Source organism: Perissodus microlepis, chromosome 15, assembly GCF_051167445.1.
Source record: "Perissodus microlepis isolate ML-2025 ecotype Zambia chromosome 15, ASM5116744v1, whole genome shotgun sequence".
NCBI classification, from domain to species: Eukaryota; Metazoa; Chordata; class Actinopteri; order Cichliformes; family Cichlidae; genus Perissodus; species Perissodus microlepis.
The window spans coordinates 19,246,104-19,270,921 of record NC_140475.1 but is presented as its reverse complement, the minus strand read 5'-3'; positions in this window follow the sequence as shown (position 1 = coordinate 19,270,921).

The following is a 24,818-nucleotide window of genomic DNA, read 5'->3' as shown; positions in this document are numbered from 1 at the left end:
AAAACAAATAGAAGAGAGCGTTTAGAAGTTTCTGACTATACTGTCAAAAATAGACTCCATCAGAATGGCATGAGGTCCTCGTATAATTTAGTGGGACTTCTGCTCGCATCCCACCACTCGCCTCTTTCGACCATCACTGACCAAACCAGTCATGGTGAGTGATGTTGATGCAGTGCAACTTTTTCACATATTTCCCTTGTGCTCAGTGTGAACCTGTTCTAATCTGTGAAGAAAACAGTGCTCCCAGTTCCAGTGTTCGCTGGCAAATGCCAATCGATCAAACGTTTCCCATCAGAATATATCACTGTAAGAAGATAATCAGCAGTGGATTTTCTGTTGTGGATAATCATTGCAAAGGCGTTCTAGATTCTGTTGGTATTTACGGCTCAGAATTGATCTGTTAGTTTCATGTCATAAATAAACCATTATTTGAAGTATAAATCATTGTGTAGCAAAGGAGCTTATACTTGAGACTAAACAGTTTCTTCATTATGTCTGAGCAAATTTCCTTATTAATTAGCTCGTACCGTAATGTCAATAACACATAGACAAATAAACTGAAACCTTTGCATCAGCTCTTCTTACTTTGTATTCTGTTTAAAGTGCATCCACGTGCGCTACATATTAAAAGGCTCAGTTTTGTTCATATCAGTTCAATGCTGGTATGAGTCTGTGTGAAGAAAATGTCAGATGAGGGAGGATACATGAATATTTTACCTGGCAATGGGAGATAGTTATGTTCCACTAGATGATGAATTTAACTTGTTCATTTGTGCCCTTAAATGCACTCATCGTCCTTGTGGCTCTGGTTACGATTCATAGGTGGTTTTACACAGGTTGAACAGCCGGAGGCCGTTACCTTACTCTCATAGCTATTTAAAGTACTCAAAATATGATGCATGGCCTAGCACTGGAGATTGTAGTTGAGGTTTCACAAATTACAGTGTCTTCAAAGTGAATCAGTCAGAGCACTGCCAACCAACCGTGGCTGCCCCAATTTTAAGTGAAACCACACCAACAAAACTTAGTGAGTGACCAGTTCCATCTCTATTAATTTTATATGATGGAGTGAGCTTTTCGGTGCATGCTGAGAAATCATTGCTTGAAGCGTACAGGAAGCACGGGAAAAATGCTTTATCTTTATGCAGACTGTGCGTGTTGATGGCCACATAAGGAGCAATTCAATTTGTCCAAAGAAGGTTCTGCTGTGCCTGTAAGGTTTAAGCTGCTTTGGTGTGATCAGAAAGAAACATGAGCCAAAAACAAAATGTCTGTGGAGCATTCATTTCTTACAGCAATGTCCTGGGTCATTTCATTCCAAGATTTGCATAAAGAAGGGAGAGGAAATGAAGGATTTTTGGATAAAATTGGCCAACTTGAATGCAAACAGTTGCCGATTTGCATGCTGAAAAGCATGACACATTATTAATATTAATTCTGAGACTTGAACACCTTCAGGACTGAATAATAAAGCCAAACAGGAAGTGTCAAAAACTGGCCACTGGAGGCTGGCATCAAAAGTGAGGCAATCCCAATAAACTGCCATGTTTAAATGCTTGAGGTCAGATTTTAAAAGAATATCTGGTTCAATCTCACAATAATTTAAACTTTTAGAAATAACTTGGCACTTAGGCTTAAAAGTGATATTTAATTGTTAATTTTCTTGATGTATTTTATTGATGTTTGCTGTTGGGCAATCTGGGTACTGTGAGCATCTCGCCAATAAAACAACTCTCTGAGGTGAATGCTGCATGTCTCTCAGTTCATCCTTCACATCATTACATGAAGTCACTTGATTCACTGCCTATTTAACAGAAATTGGTGGTGCCTTAAATTGCTTTAAGGACTACCCTTCGATCATATCTTTCTTGGGAACTGTACCTGTGTTATAAATTTCAGACTGCTGTATTTTGGAGATGGGCAAACACAGCAAATCAAACCAGTATCTCTTCAGTAGTTCAGTGTCATCTATGTTTGAATGTTTGTGATATTCTGCTGTCACTGTCGTGACCCGTTTTGCCGCTGGGATGTGTTGCCAGATTAGCTTAAATCATCTCGGATCATTATAAAGTATCTCAGCATATGGAAAGTCATTTCTCAGTCTCTTCACTCATCACTGTGCTGTCCCGATCTTCCATCGTGGAAAAACTTCATTAGTAAGCGCCCTCAGCACCAGATGGTTTAGTTCATAGCACAGCTATTACTGTTGATTAGATATCAAAAAGTAAATAATCCACAGTTAAGTATCTGCTTCTTCCTGGGACTATTTGAGGGTTGAGTGAGTGTACAGCCCACTTTACAGATGCATGTGTGCATGCTTGTTGCTTTAAATAATTCATTAGACGTAGGCAATGCTGCTCCGCTTTGAAGAAACATCTTCTCCATTTCTGCAGTGTGACAGTATTTACATGTACAACACTGATCGCAGCTTTGCCTAACATAACGGCATGTCACACCAGGAGAAGACAAACTGTCTGTCCTAATGAGAGATGACAAACAGCGGCCTTTTTATTCCTTTATAAGAAACCTTTGCTCTGTAAAAATCTAATTTCTGCAGAATCCCCTGCTGGGAGGATATCTCCGGCTTATTTAATCATAAAATTGAACGTGTTGCTTTAGAAACGATTTGAATTGGAAAGTCACTTCACTTCACTGATTTACTGTGAAGCAGTCATAATGGTGAGCAAAGCGGGAAGAGTTAGGAATTTCAGAGGAGAGCGAACGAGAGAACTGTCCTGAGAGGAGCACTTTGATGTTTATTTATTGTTTGCTGAGCGATCCAGATCGACGAGTGAGCAATGAGAAACGACAGCTGAGGTCACGAGAGGCGCAATTATTTAAATTATAATCCCCGGCTTACATCATTTGTTTCTCTGCCCATTGTTGCCTTCCAATCTTTTTGTCCCCAGTCTGAATCTCTCTCTGAACAAGCAAATGGGTTTTGATTCTGGTGAATAGAAAAGGTAATTGTTAGCTGGGAAGCAGAATTGATAGCGTCATGATTGTCCATCCAGCACCATGTGCTGTGTTTCAGATATGTCACAGCATGAGTGTACTAATATGAAAACATCTGGTCAAAGGGTGTTTTGGCTGGAAATATACAGGCTCAATGGAAACCTGTTGTATGTATTATGCAGTACAACATAATAAGTGTTCTATATAAGCTTTTTTTTTGCTTTTTACATGTAAACCACTTGCTGCAAGGACAGGAACAATGTGGTGAAGAAGCAGAGAGGAGACATCCGTTATATGCCAGGCTCAGACTGCAGCTTCCTTAAAATCTTAACTCATTTTGAAATTGGGTAACATCAAACACATGTGGAGAAACTTCACAGCTTTCCTTCACTCAAACAAGCACACGCTACAAGGCTTGAAAATAACACCACTACACACATCACAGGATATTATTTCAACAAGGGCAGATCATTTGGAAGGAAAAAAAATATGTATTTTTGTTGGTTCGACAAAGAGATGTGACATCAGAGCAGAATCGGCAATGAATGTAGGAGGGAGTAGCCTGATCCACTGGAGTCTGACTGCTTGTGGAGGTTAAGCAGATGGTTGATGGAAACTTTGGATGAGACGATGTGGACAACCCACATACACTTGGAGGTGCAGAGGAGGAGGGTTTCACGATAGATGACCTAAAAGGAAGAGTGACAGATTATAATGAATTTAAAGAACAGGAATTAGGGCCTGAGTGGCTCAGAGAATGTGGACAGATTTGAATGAGGTGATTTTGATAGTACGGGAAAATGGGAAGTGAAGAAGAATACAGACTACCACATCATCGCCATCACTGACACGGTGGTGCAACAGCTCTCTTCAGTGTTAGCCAGACTTTGCGATGAGAAAAAGCAAAATCAGAAGACTGAACAAGTCTGGAAATGAAGTTGGAGAGAGACAGTCAAAATGAGTTGTCTATAATTCAGCTAGTGGAGGTGAAGTTTGGACTGTTATATCTGTTAGGGTTAAGCTAACATGATCTATAATGTGTGCTATTGCTTGAACACATGCATTTATCTTAGATTTAAAGACATTAGGGTGTTTGTGTCTGTGTTCAGAGGCTTTGAACACAGACAATACACTTTATACTGAATTCTGTAATGCACAGGGAGCCAATGCAAGGCTGCCAACAGTGGAGTTATGTGATCTTTCTTTTTTTTAATTTTTTTATCACAGTCAGTTATCTGGCTGCAGCATTTTGGACTTGTTGTAAATGAGCAATAGTATACAGTGCATTACAGTAGTCTACAAAATGTAATAGAAACATTTATAACACTTCCCAGATCTGATGGTTTTTATTAAAAAAGAAGAAGAAGAAGAAAAGCAGTCTGTGAGCTGGGAGAACGTGCTGTGGACCACAGAACTGATTTGTCAAATATCAAATTCATCTTAAAGATTATCCTAAAGTTTTCAACCTGTGTTTGAATAAAAATGAGTAGTAAATTAGTAAAAATAAAGAAAAACCATTAAATGAGTGGGTGTGTATCTTTTGACTGGTAGTGTATATCTCCTTCAAGCTGGGGTCCTGGGATGCTGGAGCCACTCGCCTAGCTTGGGGGTCACTGCACCGATTACCACTGGGATCACTGTTACCTTCACCATCCACATCTTCTCAAGTTGTGGAGGAGATGTAGAGTTCTTTTCTCAGCCCTTGGTACTTCTCCAGCTTTTCGTTCCCTCTTCCTGATGTTGCTGATGTTCCTGATGCTATCACTCGGTGATACATCTATCACTATGGCTGTCTTCCTCTGCTTGTCCACCACTACCATGTCCGGTTGGTTAGCGTCACCAGTTTGTCTGTATCTGGAACTTGCACAAGATCTTAGCTCAGTCATTCTCAACCACTGTAGGGGACGTGCCCCATTTTGACCTCGGGACTTCCAGGACATACTCGGCATAGATGTTCCCGTGTACTGTGCTGGCACTTGGTTATGGCGTTCCATGTATGCCCTGCCTGCTAGTGTCTTTCACCCTGCTGGATTGTCTGAGGGGCATCTTTACTCATCCTGCACATAGAGTGATGCCTGGTGTGGTAGACCCCAGCCTCTATGGATCTCTATGGACCTCTCTCTGCTGGTGGTATATGTCATGCAGGAGCCTGTCCATCCATGATGATTTCTTCTCTAGCTCCTCTTCTTTCTTCAGTTTCTGGTGCCTAAGTGTATTCTCATGTTCCTGGACAGTGGTTCTGACACTCTCTAGTCCTCGGCCTCCTTTCCTTTAGCGTACAGTCTCAGGGTGCTGGATTTGGGGTGAAACCCTCCATGCACGGTCAGGAACTTCCTTGTCTTGATGTCAGTGGCTTCTTTCTCCTCTTTTGGCAAGCTTATCTGATCACCCTGCCGATGTTCAGAAAAGCTAATAATCCTTTCTAGAAGCATTATGATAACTCAAAATTAAAACTGAGCCACTGTCGTCCAGAAGCACAGTTCCAATCTTACTGCACAATAGCTGAGAAGCATCATTCCTTTCCCCCCTAACTTCCACATACAGTAGATGTCAACAGTACATTTTAGCGCTGAGCCTCCCTTTCTTTCATTTTTTTTCCAGCAGTCCCTGCTCCTGTCTCAGCACTCAGACAGCTTTTATTTTGGCTTGGGTGACCGGCGGGGGATTGAGAGTGAGAGAGGATCACCTTTTATCCAGTGCCTCTCTCTAAAACACCTTTCACTTTCTATTTTCTGGATGACCAGCCCGCACTGTTTTACCTCACAGGATAAGCCCGCCTTTTGGGATATACACCCCTATCTATCCCTAACTGCCACCTCTTGCTCTCTCTGAGATCTTGCCTGCCTATAGGTCTCTTTACATCAGTCTTTTTTCATACATATAAGTAGTATGTGCTGTATCTGTTCATTCATGCATGTGTGCTGGTGGATGTTCATTGTGCTCCTTTTCCTCTTCTCTTATGGTTCAGTGTGTTTTCTTATGGCGTCTTTGCTATTGTTACTTTCCACAAATATATTTTTGCTATTAAACTTTTACATGGTGGGTAAACACAACTTTTAGTACTCCTCTGCCGTCCAAACAAGTAGAGTTTTTCCTATTAAATTTCAATTCTGGGATTTCACACTCCAATCTATTCTGCGCTCGGCTTTCCCTGCTTAAAAGGAAAAGAACATTTCATCCAGATATTCATTTGTCAGTTGAATAATCGGTTTGTTGCATGTTTGGACTGCGTTACCAAAATAGCAACAATAGACACAATATCTCTCACTAACACACAGGGCACATAGCAGACATAAATACACAGATGTCTGCTTGCCATCAATCACGTAGAAAGAATATTTTGGTTTGTATTCTTTCCTTCAATTTACACTGAGTTAACATTTGCACAGCTGTTGGTTTTAGATTGCATTGCATATTTTTTGTAAAGTGTACATGTTGTCAGAGTTGAAGAAAAGGTGGGTGACAGTGAGAAGCAAAAATTTTCAATTGTGTGTCCTACATAATAATGGGCTGGTAGCGATGCCTGAGAATTTACCCACATTTCATTATGTTTTCATACAGTGTCAGTTGTGCACTGGTTCCTTCTACAATGACTGTTTTTGTGGGGGATGGGTAGCCACAGTTTGGAAGTTTGATCTATCACCCAAACCTCCAAAAAAAAAAACAAACCCATCTAATATAATAAATTAAAAGAAAATACCCCGTATTTACCATTCACAGGACACTCTTAGTAGAAACACGGTTTCTTCCTATTCAAAGTAGCTGTTGAGGAGACAGGATTATATTTGAAGGCTTGAAATTTTGACTTTGCTGTCTCTTGTGGAGATGACTTTATATTGGGGGCGAAAAACAGAATCCTATAGGGCCTCAATTTATTTCACCGGCATGCATTTCTCTGTTGCCATTGCCCCCAATGGCCTCGGCTGATGACACCGAATCCTACATAAGAATATGCCCTGCATTGGCAACAATGCCTGCAGTGATCAGATCTCTCCCTCCTTCTTTCTTTCAGCTTGTCATTTCTCTCCTTCCAGTGCTCCGTCATCTGTTTCCCATCATCACAGATCATTCTGTCTGCGTTTGTCCTTACCTGCCATACAGCTGTACACCTGGGACCCATTTCAGCACCCTCCATTCATCATCCTTTCACCTCACTTCATAATTTCCTCTCTGTCACAGAAAGGCCTGTTGCACACCTCTTTATTGATTTCCGATTCAGTGTGTGTGAATGGCTTTTTAGCATGGTTTGAGTTGTGCAAGTACCTTTTAGATGTTATTAAAATTGAAAATCCTTTTTTATGAGTTACATCATGCATATTTTGAACAAACTGTACTTTATCCACTCTGTCCTTGAGATAAATAATAGAACTAGATGGCTGAAAGTAGATTTTAATTTGAACTATTGGCTTCCTTAAGCCAAATGGCTGATGCTTTTTTAAAAAAATTTTTTTAATGTTTTTGCATCAGAGCAGCATGGGCTTGATTGTTCAGCACTCCAGCATTGTAGTGGATATGATAGTTTGACAGTGTTTACATTCCCTCTCTGGGTTCTCCTGTTTTACACCTGCAACCAGATGGATAGGACTTTGACAAAGACGGAGCTTCATGTAGCTTTTGGCGATAGTATCGGTCTACTGCTGTGATTTCAGGAAAAGCTCCTGCAGTCATTAAACAGAACAAGGAAGACACCTGCAGTATCTAACATGATTTGGACTATTCTGGAAGCTAGAAAATGTCACACTTGGGGAGAGCGTATGCAAAAACAGATGAGATATTTTGACAATCCAGGAAAGCTGGAGATGGGGTTCATTTGTCAGAGATTCATTTGTGGAATTAATTGTGAAAGGCTTAAACAGGAGGAACCACTGTTGAAGCTTCGCGTTTTAAATTATGCATTTTTTTCCTTTGCAGATTAAACAAACATCTTTTGCCCTTTTAATCAGAATTGCTGATTTAGTGAAACTGAAATTTTACAAAGCAATGAACAATGGGTTTTTATGTCACTTTGCTGAACATTTGTTGAGGAATGAAAATATCAGGGTAGTAGCCTGCTGAGATAATTTCTTCAGGTAATTTAGCAGCTACATTTTAGAATCAGATAGTGATGAGTTGGTTTGCAGTGGAGTTATTTTGTCTTTGCTTTTTATCATTTCTTTTATAGTTATCTTACTTAATGGCTCATTTCAAAGCTTTTTTAGTCTAAATAGGCAAAACAAGCTAAAACCACATGGAAAACCACATACCAACAGCCTTGATACTGCAAATGTATTAAGGCTCTAGGAGGTGCACAGAGGTTATCCTTTTATGTTGGTGCTGTAATGCAACAGCTATTGCAGTGGTGAGACACACCCGGCGTGTGACATGTAGATGGATGCTTGCTCTAGATCCACAGGATATTGTTTTGGGAAATTACATATTTCGGCCCAAACCATAACCTTTTCTTGATCCTAACCAAACAGCAAAGGTGAGACGACAAAGTGCAACACACAAATCAGCCACCACCCATCCCACCTTTTTATACAGACTTTGTCGCTCTTTCACACAAGATCATTTTCCTGTCAGCGTTCAGTATTGCACCAACCTGTGCATCAAAGCACCAACACTTAAAAGGCACCTTGAACATATCTCTGCAACTTCAGACGAAACAGCAGTATTTACAACCCCGGGATAAGAACGCTCTGCCTGCCACCACAGGGTTATTGGTCTTACTCTTCATGATTAGAAACACCTGATTGGCTGATGAAAAATTATATGCAGTCTATTGATGAGGATGATGAACATGATGATAACGAAATGTATTACTGGACTCTGAAAACAAGAAATGTACTGTAACATGTAACCTTGTCTATGTAGAGATCATCAAAAGGGAAAAAGAGAGGAAGTAAACTGACTGAAGACTTGGCTTTGAGCGTGTATGCGTCAGTATACATGCGGTATGCACACACGCTGTCAAACTGCCACAGAATTCAGTGTCTTGTTTGTCCTTGTCAGATTGACCTGCTGTGTCGACTGCAGAAAACAAGCAAATTGATGATGCTGTGGGACTGTGTAAAAGACAGGAGGGATGGATGACTGAAAATGGATGTGAGAGGTGAGAAGGAGGAGGAGGCATGACTAAAGGCTTGGGCTATACTGGAAAAAAAAACATCACTCAACAATGACATATGATGTTTGTACTTTCAGCTATGCATCTAGTTGGTGTATTTATTGTCAGATTAAATTTAGAGTTCTAATTCTGACCTCAAAGCGGGAAAACTTTAAAGGTTCTGATTAAAAATACGGCAATCCCAAGCTTCTCTGTTCCTCTTTTTGTCCCCTAGTCTGGTGCTGCATGTTAAAGCATGTAAGTTTTTTCCTTTAAAACTTTTTGGCTTCCCCTAAAGATGGTCCTCCCACACTGTGTTGCAAAAGTATGAATCCAGTCTGGAGTGTCAACCTTTAGGCGTTCTGCCAGAATGTCCTCCATAGAAAAAAAACAACAACCCCAAAACACATTCTTCGACTAAATGACATTAACAGGGTTCTCCATCACTTTCCTGTGATGGAAAACCCTGTGAGCTGCTAAAGGGCTCCAATTTGAGACTAGCTTCAACTTTAGTTTGTTGCTCCAGTGAATGATTCAGTTCTCTGCCTTTATATAGCTTATTGAAGACAATGACCATGCCCTAAGGTCCGACATACAGTAGAGTTGAGTGAAATAACATAGACGGACACCATCAAAGCAGATCTTAAACATGAGAAAACACATTTACATGATTTTATCCTACGGTGTTGAAGTGTTTTTGGCCAATGGTTTGAGACACTATACAGTTGCCACATTTAATTTGCTTTGATTTTGGAAACTGACTGACTTAACTAAAGTGACTTATCTCAAGACAGCTGTGACATGATTCATACCTATTGAGACAAAGCAGGAAACATAATGAATTTTACTACCTTTGGGCTCCTGCTTCATAAAAGTCACCAAAGGAGTCAAAAAATCTTCCAGCTGAATAATAAAGGTTTCACCTACTGTGGGAACAGCTCATGTACCAGCCCTGACTGCTGACACTTATTTTCTTCTAAATTAATTTTATTCAGGTAATGTAAAATCGTCTGTAACAAAGTCTCACACTGCGCTTTGCCATAACAGAAATTGGACAAAAAATATATTTTTGCCATTTGCCATCTACCTGCTGTAAAATAAAAGAAGAAAAAAGTAGTTTGAATAAAGATGAATAAAGTGAACCGATCAAGGCCTTTTTCTACGTATTGTAACGTTGGGTTGTGTTGCGTGGTTGAGAGGAGGCGGCAAAACACCTAGCAGGCTAGTCGGAAGAACACACACCCACGCTGGTATCGGTAATCCACGGTGGTTCTTTAATACGCCTTCTTCATCAACCATATAAAAGCCCGGCTGAACGGCTGCGGCTCAACAACATAACGCCCAGCGTTCATACAACCCAAGCGTTGCAAACAAAACAAAACAAAAGGTCTGGAGAAGAAAACATAAATCCGTCCCTCGTTAAGCACAAGCGTGCAGGCACGTGTCCTCATAATCCCAGAGAGAGAGAGCAGCAGTGGTACAAACTGATGACACCATCAACCCTCGACTTAGGTTGTCTTAAAGGGACACCACACCATAGTGGCTGTTACAGTATGATGAAGCCAGAAGGGTTGAGAACAAGACAGGGAGTAAAACTGGCATTCATGCTGCAGACATGAACCTTGGCAGGCTGTGACATGCTGCAGGACCTCTTGCCCAGCTGCATTTTAAGGATAGCCATGCGAGCAGCTGAGATGAAGAGACAGACTTGGACAATGAGAGGACATGAATGAATCAAATGCACAAAACAGAAAAACATGCCATGAACCTAACATGTGACTAATAATTTTTTTAGAGCCTACAGACTGTATATAGAATAAAAGATGAATGTTTGAAAAGTTAAACCGATGCAGAAGTGCCTCAAAACGGCTTCAGTCCAATGGCCAGCAGGGGGCGACCCCTTTGGCTTAAGAAAAGTCTGACTCTGTTGAAATCTATGAGAAAATAACCCTACTTCTTCATTGATACTGAATTTATAAGTTACAGCTTTGACGATCAAAAAAACAGAACAGAAAGTAATGCATTTTGAGAAGTCACCGTCTGCACATATCTGGTTTTGTAGTCAGATCCAGCTCTCATCTGTCATTAGATAAATAAATAAATGAATACCCAGTATTTAAAGACATCAGTAGTCAAAAACAGTTCACAGATGTGAAGGTAGCTACATCCATATTTTACATACACTCACTGTTGGAGCTTCATATTATCTTAGTAATTAAATAAATTAGTATTATAGAAAAAGGAAACACGGAAATCCCTTGAGCTGATTTCACAGGCTGATCCAAACGTGAGGTAAAACAAAGCCAATTCAAATATTATCCTCTCTTAACTTTATTCTATAAACCCATGCTACCTGCCTTAATGTCTGTGAGCTCTACACTGACAGCATTTCACAGCATATAAGGTTGTATACCATGTGGGAACATGGATAAAGGGTTTAGTCACACTGGTAATCGACCCATTCTTACAGCTAGGTTGGCAAAATGTGGTATTTTTAATTAAATTAAATTCAGTTTTATTTACATAGTGCCAAATCACAATATCAGTTGCCTCAAGGTGCTGTATATTGTAAGGTAAAGACTCTACAATAATATAAAGAAAACAGAGAAAATCCCAACAATCATATGACCCCCTATGAGCAAGAGCTTTGGCGACCTCTCTCGGGGAGAGAGGTCGCGACTGTCTGGGGGTGAGTGGATGAAGAGAGCAGAGAGGTGTATAAACACACTAAGTGAAAAAGGTGACCGAAGACGAAACACTCAGTGCATCATGGGAATCTCCCAGCAGCCTAAACCTATTGCAGCATAACTAAGGGAGAATTCAGGGTCACCTCATCCAACCTTAACAATGTGCTTTATAAAAAAGGAAGGTTTTAGGCCTAATATCTAAAGTAGAGGTAGTATCTATCTCCCAAATCCAAATTAGAAACTGGTTCCACAAAAGATGAGCCTAAAAGCTGAGGGCTCTGCCACCCATTCTGCTTTTAAATACTCTAGTTATACTCTGTTCTAATGGGGTGATATGGTACTATGAGGTCATTAAGATAAGATAGGGCCTTATTATTCAAGACCCTTGAATAGGGATGGGTATCGAAAACCGGTTCTTGTTGAGAACCGGTTCCCACTGTTTCAATTCCTTGGAATTGTTTGCCATTTTGCAAACGATTCCCTTATCGATTCCAGTTTCCCCGAATGACGTCACCGCGTTGCGGAGCGTCATTTACCTGGCAGGAAACATGGCGGCTCAAACGCTCAAAAGTTTGGTTATACTTTTTGAGAACGGATGACAACAGGGCAACTTGCAATACTTGCAAAGTAGATATTTCATTTAAGGGAGGAAACACTACGAATATGCAAAAGCATTTGCTCACAAAACACGCGATAACCTTAAATGAATGTCGTGTTTTTAATTCTGCTCCGGACTCGTGAATCTCAACCCAGCAGCAGCGGTAACGTTTGCACGTCTTCTCCCGTTAATGCGGCAGGTAAATAATCAACAACAGTGCATATTATGTTAGCGCGATCTGCCTTATTACAAAACCTGCCATTACGGTGCATTTAGGTGACCATGATGAGAGAGACAGACAGAGTCTGGCTGGCTCAGATGCTGGCAGTTCTCGCTGCAGTCTACCGGTAGCGTCTCCTTTCAGGCCAGGATAGACGAATGTCACCGAGCAGTGACTAAGTTTGTGGTAAAGGCTTGCACCCATTTGCCGCAGCAGATGCCCCCGATTTTCGGTAAGTGAATGTGTTTAATTGTAGGCAGGGACATTACTGGATATTCTTGTGTAATTGCTACAGAATAATTTACGTTATACTTTGTTATTGCTACAGAAGAATATTTATTTTATTATTTTACATTTACAATTTTTTTTCCTGGGGACCCTGTGACACCCCATTGAAGAGCCGTAGGCTGGATCTCTTAAGATCTCACTGCTGGGTTTGTAAGGCCATGTTACTCCTAAATTTCTATCTTGTTCAAAGAGAAGATATAAAACAAAGTTCTAAGCTATTCGACCTTAGTGTTCTCCTTTTTTTAAAAAAAAGAATCAATAAGAGAATCGATAAAGGATCGAATCGTTAAACAGAATTGAAAATGGAATCGGAATCGTGAAAATCTTATCAATACCCATCCCTACCCTTGAATGTGAGCAGGAATTTGAATTCAGTTCTGGATTTGACAAGGAGCCAATGAAGAGAAGCCAGTGTAGGAGAAATATGCTCTCTTTCTGGTCCCTGTCAGGACTCTTGCTGCAGCAATTTTGAATTAACTGAAGGCTTTTCAGGGAGTTCTTAGGACATCCTGATAATAACAGAGACTACTTGTGAGGTATAAAAAGCATTGCATTGTAACACTTTACATTCACAAGCTCTGTTTGAGCTTGATGTCGTATTTCTTGCTGATTGCAATTTAATTATTATTATTATTATTATTTTCAAGTGAAATGTTTGATCTTGTCAGCCTAGTAGTATTGAACCTGTTTCCAGAGTGTTCTTAAGCAGCTTCTTAAAGAAAGGTCTAATTTAGTAGCATCTGATTCATCAAGTAAGAAAACATAAGCACTGACGTGGTTACAGTAACTGATCAGTATTGAAGACTGCAGGTAATTTTAGGTAAGTTTAATCATATACATCGTCCTAGTGCCTGGGATGTTTTAGCTTTGGATTTACTTCACTATATGGTGATGACACCAAGTTTAGATTAGAAATGAGTGATTGGTTCTGTGCCAGCACAGCCTCTAGACTTTAAATCAAACTGTCTAAGCATCTCTGGCTGCTAAATCTGTGTAATCATTTTTGAAGTCCCAGTGGTATAGAAAAACATTCAGGTAATGATTTCTAATTAATTGTTCACATCTCTTCTTCTTTTATCTTTTGCTTTGATGTTACCCTTCTTGCTTTTATGTTTCTTTTTTCTTGCTTGCTGCTTTTATTGTTTTTATGTTTTCGTGTTGAGAATTGTGAGCGGCGTTGGCGCTGTCACATATCTGCCAAATACAGTGCAGCATACAATATAAAATATCAGTTTATCTAAACTTCTGATAACTTCTTTTCCCAAAAGGAGAACATTGTGTGTCTTAAAAGAAGTTATGCAAGTAGTACTAGCTTAGTCAAAAAAACTTAAACAGTGCCAGAGTGAGGGTCCTCGGGTACAAAAAAGAAGAAAATAATTTTTTTAATTTATTTTTTTGTGTGGATGGATGAATAGGTTTTTAAGGCACTTGCATGAAAGTGCTGTTTGAGTAAGTTTTTTTACCAAACAACCTGGAAAGACGGGTAAAATCGCTGAAATGACACACCTACAGTAACTATACATCTTACTAGGGCTGACTGTAGAAAAACCCAGAATCTATTCTAATGGTCATCAAACTATATCTTTATTGATATATAATAAAGTGGAAAAAATTGTAGAAAAAAAGGAAAGTCATCAAACTGGCTCAGTGTGTACTTTTGTGGTTACAGGAAACCACTCAAGCACTGACATTTATGCATCACTTTCATACTTATTATTGTGCACCACATGCTGTGGTAGTGTAGTCATCACTTGCAGATTCATTTCTTTGAAAAATGCAGCACTTGCTGGGTGACTATCATTAACTTAAATTTCCCTTGAATATTTGAGGCAAGAGGGGCACAAAAAGAAAATTGTGCTCTCATGTTTCATTTATTTTATTCTGTTAAACTTTTAGGCACCAGTTTGTGTATTTTTTGCCTCAATTCATGTAAAATGAAAGACCAAATCAGTCTGACACCAGATGGCTACATATATATATATATATATATATATATATATATATATATATATATATATATATATATATATATATGTATATGTATATATGTATGTGAAAAGAAGAAGAAAAAACCCTTCACAACAGTTGGCCAGATCAAGAACACTCTCCATGAGGTAGGTGTATGTGTGTCAAAGTCAACAATCAAGAGAAGACTCCACCAGTGTGAATACAGAGGGTTCACCACAAGATGTAAACCTTTGGTGAGCACCAAAAACAGGAAGGCCAGATTAGAGTTTGCCAAATGACATCCAAAAAAGCCGTCACAGTTCTGGAACAACATCCTATGGACAGACGAGACCAAGATTAACTTGTAGCAGAGTGATGGGAAGAGAAGAGTATGGAGAAGGAAAGGAACTGCTCATGATCCTAAGCATACCACCTCATCAATGAAGCATTGTGGTGGAAGTGTCTGCCAGTGGAACTGGTTCTCTTGTATTTATTGATGATGTGACTGCTGACAAAAGCAGCACGATGAATTCTGAAGTGTTAGGGGCAATATTATCTGCTCATATTCAGACAAATGCTTCAAAACTCATTGGACGACGCTTCACAGTGCAGATGGACAACGACCCCAACGACAAGAGGTTTTGAAGGGAAAGAAGTGGACTGTTTTGCAATGGCCAAGTCAATCACCTGACCTGAATCCAATTGAGCATGCATTTCACTTGCTGAAGACAAAACTAAAGGGAAAATGCCCCAAGAACAAGCAGAAACTGAAGACTGTTGCAGTAGAGGCCTGGCAGAGCATCACCAGGGATGAAACCCGGCGTCTGGTGATGCCTATGTGTTCCAGACTTCAGGCTGTGATTGACTGCAAAGGATTTGCAACCAAGTATTAAAAAATGAATGTTTGATTTATGGTTCTTATTCTGTCCCATTACTTTTGGTCCTTTAAGAAGTGGGAGGCACATTTGCAAACTGTTGTAATTCCTACACCGTTCACCTGATTTGGATGTAAATACCCTCAAATAAAAGCTGACAGTCTGCAGTTAAAGCACGTCTTATTCGTTTCATTTGGGATCCATTGTGGTGGTGTATGGAGCCAAAAATGTTAGAATTGTGTCGATGTCCCAATATTTATGGACCTGACTGTATATATATATGTATATGTATATATGTATATGTATGTATATATATGTATGTGTATATATATATATTTCGAGTTTAGTTAACATATAGACATGATGTCTGTGAAGGTTCTCAGTCATCCAGGTCATTGTAGTCTAAGGAGCTTGGAAAGAAAAGCGTCTGGACTTCTTTAAGTTTTCTTGAAGATGTTTCACCTCTCATCCGAGAAGCTTCTTCAGTTCTAAGCTCAATCGTCGAGAGTCCCAGATTATAAACCCTATGGGAGTGTCTGCAAGAGAATCATGCACCCGCTATTGATCCTCTACCTAACAATTTGGGTGGGCCTTAACGCCCACTCACATTCTGGATCATTTGACCTAAAATAATCACATGATAGGTTGGGGCTAGGTTTCACAATGGGTCCACTTGGAACCTTGGCTGATTGTGACCTACACCCATTTTCACACCTTGGCTCGTGTGATTATGTAGAGGATCAATAGGGGGTCCATGACCCTCTTGCAGACACTCCCATAGGGCTTAAAATCGGGGACTCCACTGATTGCGCTTAGAACTGCCAACCGCTGTCCATGATGTACCTACTCACTTTAATGATAAAATCACTGAATTTATTTTGTAATCATAAACATAAATTTCTGCACGTTACAATGTTTCATATACTTCTGTGTTTTAACCCCTGCCAAAAAAAAACAAAAACTAAACTAAAACTATTATTATTACAATCGTTACAATTACATTTCAAATACAAAAATATGATTGAATGAGGATGATGCTAATTATTGTTTGTATTATCAAATATTCTTCCAAAATTGCTCTCACGTTTTGCCACACATTAGAAAGAAGAGCAGTAAAATCCTCACATCTAGCAACCATTTGGCATTTTTTGCTTGTAAAAGCATCAAACCATTAAATGAAGTGCTGCAGTAAAGTGATTGTAACTGCCAGCATTATTGCATAACCATCGTTTTGTATCAAATAATTTCACAGTGGCTTTCCTTTGCAGCTATACTGAACAAATGGTAAAGCTATTCTTTCTTGTTTGACACTTTCTGTATGGCTTTAATGCAAACTGACAGCAAGACAATCTATCTGGTCTGCAGGCTCAGTAATACAAAACAACACAATATTGTACACACACAGTGAATAGTGCTCTACTAAGTGCTGATTTGTGAACTGTGATTTTCTACACAAATGTACAACATGTTTCTCATTAACATTGTTTGGTTGACTTCATTATCAAAGAACTAATTAGCAAGAGGACAGCCTTGAAGATTTTCACTGAGAGTATAAACATGGTGCAAACGTGGTTTCTTCTCGCAAGGTCTTTCAAAGTGATGTGTATATGTACATTATATACAAGACTGTTTTATGTGTATTATATTATTGAGAAAACTCACATGACGCAATGTAATTAGCTTCATAAATTAATACATTCAAGTATTGCTTTTGGTTTTCTGCTTTAAGTTGGCGCACACAAGTTTTCAACAAGATGTGAGTATTTCCTAGAACTTCCTAGCACAGAACAAAAAAGACAAAAGTGTGATATATCAAAACTGCATTTTTGATAACTGGAGAAGTTCATTGTGGCATTTTGTTAAGTCTGCTAGGCTACATCATCAAAATAGACCTACAATGAAGAGGTCAGCATCATTATTCTTAGATGCATTTAGAAAACTGCGAGCCGGTTAGGTCAGTAAAACTTTTAGCAGACGTGGGCTGCAGGGGTGCGAAGCTGCAAAGTCCAAATTGCCACTAGGTGTGAATGTGCGAGTGAATGTGAGTGTGAATGGTTGTCTGTCCTTGTGTGTTAGCCCTGCGACAGACTGGCGACCTGTCCAGGGTGTACCCCGCCTCTCGCCCTATGACAGCTGGGATTGGCTCCAGCACCCCCCGCGACCCTGAAAAGGATAAGCGGTAGCGAATGGATGGATGGAAGTATTAAAATATTCCTTTTGTATTGTGCATGTTTGTATTTGAACAAAAATAATAGGGTGACATGCACTAAAGCTATCGTTGCAATACTTGAGACTTGATATCACAATTTACTTTTCAAAATAATCACTATTTATTCATACTGGACATTGGGGATGCCCTTCACTTCTTGCTTGATCTGAAACATAAAACAACCCCTTTTTAATTTCTTTTGCTTGGCTGCACTTAGTAAACAGAAAGTTTGACTATCAGGTGGGTGCTGTTTGCCTGAGATATAGACATGTCTCCTCTCTCTGACATCATACAGGTTTGATCACAGCCCTCTTTTAAAGCCACACACTTTACTTGACAGATTTACTTGTCTTTGTTAAAGTACAGTGTGCTTGGCATGAGAGTGGCTCTGATTGAGAAAGCGAAACTTTAAGATGATTGCAGGTAGTTCAGTCTATATTTTCAGTGCTTTTTCTTTGAACATGCTGATATCTTAGAACAATAACCCGTTGTCAGACACAGGGGATTTGCAAACAGATATGCAGGCGCCTAAATGCTGCTATGACTCAAACTCTCACAATACAACCGATCCCTGTTATAGTACAATATGTACCATTTGCAAACCAGTTTTTCATAGGTAGTGCAATGTGGGGTCATCAATAACACTAAAGAGAGAGAGAGAGAGAGAGAAAGAGAATGTTAGGGGGGTGGGTTATTTTTCACTGTGCTTTCTGTTTTATAATAAAACATACAGGGTTTCCAGCAGAAAGGTTGTTAACCCTGGCGGCAGGTTAATGCGAGCTACAGAGCGAACAGTGGAGCTGTGTCGGCCTGGGTGCCTCTCTGCACGCAGACAGAAATACAGGGAGGGAGAAACAGAGACCAGGCTTTATACAAGAGACCACAGACTCGTGATCACCATCATTCACATATGCCAAAGAAAAATCTAGCCTGCCATTATCTGTAATTAATGAACATAAGGACTGATATCAGTGTTAAGTAATCACACATGCATGGTCTTAATTACATTTATTGCTGTTTCGGTGGTTTTTAAAGCTGTTTTTATCTGTCAAAACCACAAATGTCGAAAAGATACATTGGCAAGTTCTACCGTGCGTGTGTGTGTGTGTGTGTGTGTGTGTGTGTGTGTGTGTGTGTGTGTGTGTGTGTGTGTAAATAGAATATACAAACCCCCCCTATACGTCTTTCCAGCTTAGGTCAACTTAGGCCAGGCCTGGTGGAAACCCTGACAAATGCATGATTGTCCATTTATCATGTTTGTTTTCTACCTGCGTACTTGATGTTTGAATGTCACCAGTATTTGTTCAGATTACTGTAATCAGGCTCATTCTTATGAACCAGGTTACAGTTGTTAGTAAAAAGACACTCAGTCACAAGGGTAATTTTTGGAGATTACTAACGTCTGTAAACACTGCAGTTCTGTGCTAAATGAGGATAAACAAAGGGGGAGGATTTGTGCAAAATAGAGGAAAAGGGGAAGAAAAAGACGCCTCAGAAACACACCTACAAAAAGACCAGCAGAGAAGAACCAGAACAATGAGACAATGCAAGATAGAAGAATAAAAAGCATGAAGGGCACATGAAAAGAAAGTGGCAGTGAGCCAGAGGAGATAGGACTAAGCGTATGAGCATTCATCCCGTGGAAAAGTTGCTGCGCGTGCTGTGGTCGTGCTGAAGGCTAAGCCAACATGCCCAACAGTGATGAATTGGTCCTGTCAGGATAAGCCAAACAAACAGAGATCGGTATAGTGTATGACATCCCTCCTCTAGGCGCTGCGGTGAACAATGACATTTCCCTACCAGCTGTGCAACAATGGGTCCAGAGATCTGGCAGCACGCATATGCTGGAGGTATACAGCTGTTTTTGTATGGATATCTATTAGATAGACGTAGCTGAGTGATAGAGACCATGTGCCACATATTGCTTTTGGAACTGTTAAAGTTGCAAGATGCATGTGACTGTGTCCACTAGAGGGCAGGACCTAAACAAAATAATAGCATTGAAACATCCTCCAAACCCTGTTTCATAATCACCATATTGTTGTTTTTCTGAAAACAGTATTTCTAAATTATTTACGTAATGATTTATCGATCAAACATCAGTTGATGTCAGCCATATTGACTAAGATAAATTTCCTAAAGGCAGTAGCCAGTGTTGTTGCTGATAGCAATGTAAGTCTACACCTGCAGTTCATTAATGGGCCACATTTGACTTTCCAAGTCTGGCTGTCTCAACTCCAAAAGCTTCACCTTTTATGGGGCAGATGTCGAGTACATCATGACATCCGCGCAACATCTGGACTACGTTACATTGATTATAATCCATATCAAGGCCTGTTAATGACTTCTAGGCCATGTCAGGCCCACACTACATTTGCCAGTGATGTATCTGAGCCTTAAGTGCCAAAAAAGTAGCACATGTTAGGCCCAAATGTGCCTGCTATTAGAGTTGTATGTAATGTCACTTGAATTTATAAATGTGAGATGCTAAGATAAACCTGAAAGATGTTAATTTTAATTATAAAGGAGATTTCTTTCTTTCTTTGATAGAAATGACAACAGTTGAACAGCAACAACTGAACAAAACAAAAAATGCATTGTTGTTGGGTGTAAGCAAGACTGTTGTCTTACATATCTCTATTTCACCACCAGTACAACTCCATTGTATATATTATGAACACACTGAGCAGAAATAGCAACATGAGTTTATATATCTGCTGGAAGAAAATGCGTAGCTGTGGCTTGAAGCTGTTTTCTGACACTACACTTGTTGAGTCAATTGAGAAATGATTTTTAGATGTGCAGTTCCTTTATTGCAATCAAAAAACAATGTCCCTTTCTAGGATAAAATGCGTCACAATCTATTCATAGAAACCACAATTTGGTTTCTGTGGGAAAAAAATGAAAAGATTGTGTCCTCAGTGTACTAAGCAGGCCTTTTAAGATTTTAGAAAAAAAGCTTGACTGTTCTCTGTGGCCACAAAAAATAAAAACCCCAACCTTTTATACATGCGATAAGTTTGTTCAGCTGCATTTGTTGTATTGACTTTACACTAAGTGGTCACTTCGTTAGGTGAAACATGTTAAACTCATTAATGCAAATATCTGATCAGCCAATCATATGGCAACAGGTCAGCTGATTTAGGCACGTAGACATGAGCAAGACCTGCAGAAATTCAAATCAAGCAACCGAATGGAGAAGAAAGGTGATTCAAGTGACTGTTGGTATCACACGAGTTGATCTCAATATTTCACAAAATGCTGATTTACTGAAAATATGCAGAGAGCACCAGTTATCAAAACACAAAATGATGTGGATAATGTTAAAATGTCATTTTAATGTGATAGGAAGCTGACAGTAACTCAACAAACCACTTGGCAAAGCCAGGTTATGCAGAAGAGCATCTCTGAATTCGCACCTGAATTAACCTTGATGAGCTAGAGCGGCAGAAGACCACACTGGGTGGCACTCTTGTCAGCTAAGAAAAGGAAATTTAGACTGCAGTTTACATGAGTTTTCCAAAGTTGGATCATAAAAGACTGGAAAAACACTGTCTGGCCTGATGAGTCTCCTTTTCTGCAACATTCAGAAGGTTGGATCAGAATTGGGTGTAGATAACATAATAGCATGGATCCATCTTTGTTTGTACGAGCAGTTCAGGCTGGGACATTTTCTTGGCACACTTTGGGCTCCAAACTGGTTTCTTGAACATGACAATGAATTCACTATACACCAATGGCTTTCACAGTCATTAGATCTCAACAACATCTTGGATTTTTGCACCATCTTTATGGTGTCTAGCAAGTGTCAGAGTCAGAAACCGAGGGTTTAGTCTCTGTACTTATATTCATTTAAGATTTAAGATTCATTTTTTACTATCTTGCTAATGATTCTAATTCTATGTAAATAATGTAGAGCTTGACAAACATTTTGGCCCAAGGCTTCGCTCATCATGTCATCATGTTGCCTTACATGGCTCAGCTGTTTTAAAGGCAGCAGGCTGTAACTGAAGCAATTAGCATCCAGGTGGGTTTGGCAGAGGTAAACTACATGCACACTGACATAGATAGCAACAGCACAGCAGAGGATCGCAGCGGTACAGCAATGTACAAGAAGGTCTTATGGTCAAATAGACTGATAAATGATGACGGTTTTCTGGACTTCAGATATCAAGCATGAAGGGAGAATTCAACTATTTCCCTACCCTCTAAATTTAGGTATGTCATTTTATTATTTTTCATTTTCATTCTAAAGGCTGCTCATATCATCTGAGAGGAGTAAATGCATAAATTATTTACTTAACACATAACTTTTTTTAATTCTCCATTTAAAACAAAACAGGAAATAAGAGGCTAGCAGAAACTTTAAAACTTGACCCTGTGAAATGTGTGACGTGTAAGAGACTTGAACTACAGCAGGTGGAAATGACTAAACAGTTAAAATGATAAATATGGTGTTGTTTAATGTTGACAAACTAATAAAGTAGTACTTACTGTTTTGGTTGTATCAATACCGACTAAAGGCAGCAAACATTGTCAGTTGTCTCCATTTCTAATGTTAGCAAACTGTGTTAATTTAACATCACAATTATTTGTGTCTAAAATGTTTGTCTTAACATTGTTTACCAATATTTCTGTTTCCAACAGTCTACCTTATCAAACCTCTTTAATCAATTTGATTTGTTTTATTTATGTATTTTTAGTTTTAGGTATTTTTATTTTTATTTTGCTGTCCATCAGTATCAAGTTTGAAATTCTATTATTACGACAACCAAGTGTTTTTTGGAACACTCAGTTTTTCCCCTTTTGAATAGAAGTCTATATTATGATAATCTATATTATTACAATTTTCATTGTGTGTTGTGTATAATGATTAAAGACTTCTTTCTTCAATCATTAGTCTTAGTTTCAATTTTCAGATTGTTTCCCAGAGAATTTCAAAGCCGCTGCCATCCATCCTGACTTGTCTGACTTGCTGTCTTCAGCAAGAGTTGCCTAGCTATTGAATATTCATGAATGAAGTAATGCAGCAGATAGTTGCAGATTTGTTATTGAATAAGGATGCTCAAGGAATACAGAGATCCTGTGTTCCACAGAATGGGCTTTACTTTCTCACATCACCCCCAGTCCTCTTAAAGATGTACAAACATGCAAGGAAATATTTGAATAGTCTGATTCCTTTAAGACAGCGTAGGAAAAATCCCATCTTGATATAAAGGGTACTGGGGAAGGACAAGGTTGCAGTTGACGTCCACATAAAAGGAACAGGAGGACAGATGCTGGCAAAAAGACAAAGAGACGAAAACAAACAATTCCACCCTGTGGTGCAGAAGGCCAGTGGGGATATGTGAGAGTGTTTGGTTGGGGAACCTCGAGAAATGTCAAGCTAAGCATACATCAATGGAGGCAAGGGGGGGCTGTCAGGGAGCATTAATGCAACGCGCTTGATGTTTTAGTAATGAGGACATGCTGTACAGAGTGGCAAAGATGCCGGGACGCAAACAAGTGCCGGCGAGGCATGGACGATCAGCCGTGCAATCAGACTTAACCGAGAGAATGAGAAACAAACAGACAAGATTGCTGGGAGGGAAAAATAAACAGCAAGGCAAGCAGCGGAGGACTGAGACATTCTGCTCAGGAGAATGAGTAATACTTAAGGTCATTAGAAAAGAAATAATAATGGAGAAGCTCAAGTACCTAGGGTTGGTCATGAGTGTAAGGAGAATGGAGCATTGGCCTGAAAAGATCACTGCAACGTCTGTAGCGAGGTGGAGGAGGTCAGAGTCACTGGTCCTCTTCATCAAAAAGGGTGACTTAATGTGGTTGGGACATCTGTCTAGGATGCTTCCTGACATATCTAACCTTCAGGAGATGCTAGCAAAGATCTGTATATCCAGAGAGTTTATGCATATAGGCTGGCATTGGACAGTGTCAGCATCCCTCTGGAAGACCTGGAGGTGGTGGCAGGGGTAGGTATTGTTGCTTAACCTCCTGCAGATCTAAATTTGTTGTCATTTTTAAACCTTTTCATAAGACACAGGAATTACATTATCCAAACACTGGTTGCCTGCTAAACAGTCTTTAGGTAAGTGTGGCTGTCAGCTTCTGTAACTTATTTTCTTCTGAGAGTTTGGAGGACTTATTGTTGCTAATTCCACATCTGCTATCAAGTTGAAGCGTTTGGGTTCACTTTATCTGCACCATTAATTCTTTTTTTTAATGCAAGAGACATTTGTTTTAGTTATAAGTGACAGCCGCATGGGGTGGCTGTAGCTCAGGTGGCAGAGCAGGTCAGCCACTAATCAGAAGGTCGGGGTTCGATCCCTGGCTGCATGCTAAATATCATTGGGTAAGATACTAACCCCATGTTTGCCTACTGGTGGTGGTCAGAGGGCGCTAGTGTCGCCTCTGCCAGTGCGCCCCAGGGCAGCTGTGGCTACAATGTAGCTTGCCATTGCCAGTGCGTGAATGACTGAATGTAGTGTAAAGTGCTTTGGGGTCCTTAGGGCCTGAGAAAAGCACTATACAAATGCAGGCCATTTACCTTACAAAAGTTTTTAAGAAGAACAGTTTGTCTTCTTAAAAACTCTATTTTCCGTATCTGCATCCTAGATGAATGCAAAGATGTTCCGTTAGCTGGGAATACTTTTTTTTAGCTTTATAGTTTTAATCAAACACTAAAACAGTCGCAACTGATACAACTGCTGACTTTAATTGTGCTGTCCAATGCTCATATCCCATATGGAAAAGATATAAATCTTATAAGGTTAGTATCTGTCTTGTGTGAAACTTGTATGAAAAGCATACAAGAGTGAAAACAGATATAAGATCCCTTGAAAAATTATAGAAATGAAACTTGTATGTTTTGGATACTTCCTAAAACAATATATGAAAGTAATGAGAAAGTGGCCACTTTCATGAGTAAATCATATAAGCCTTATATGATTCACTATA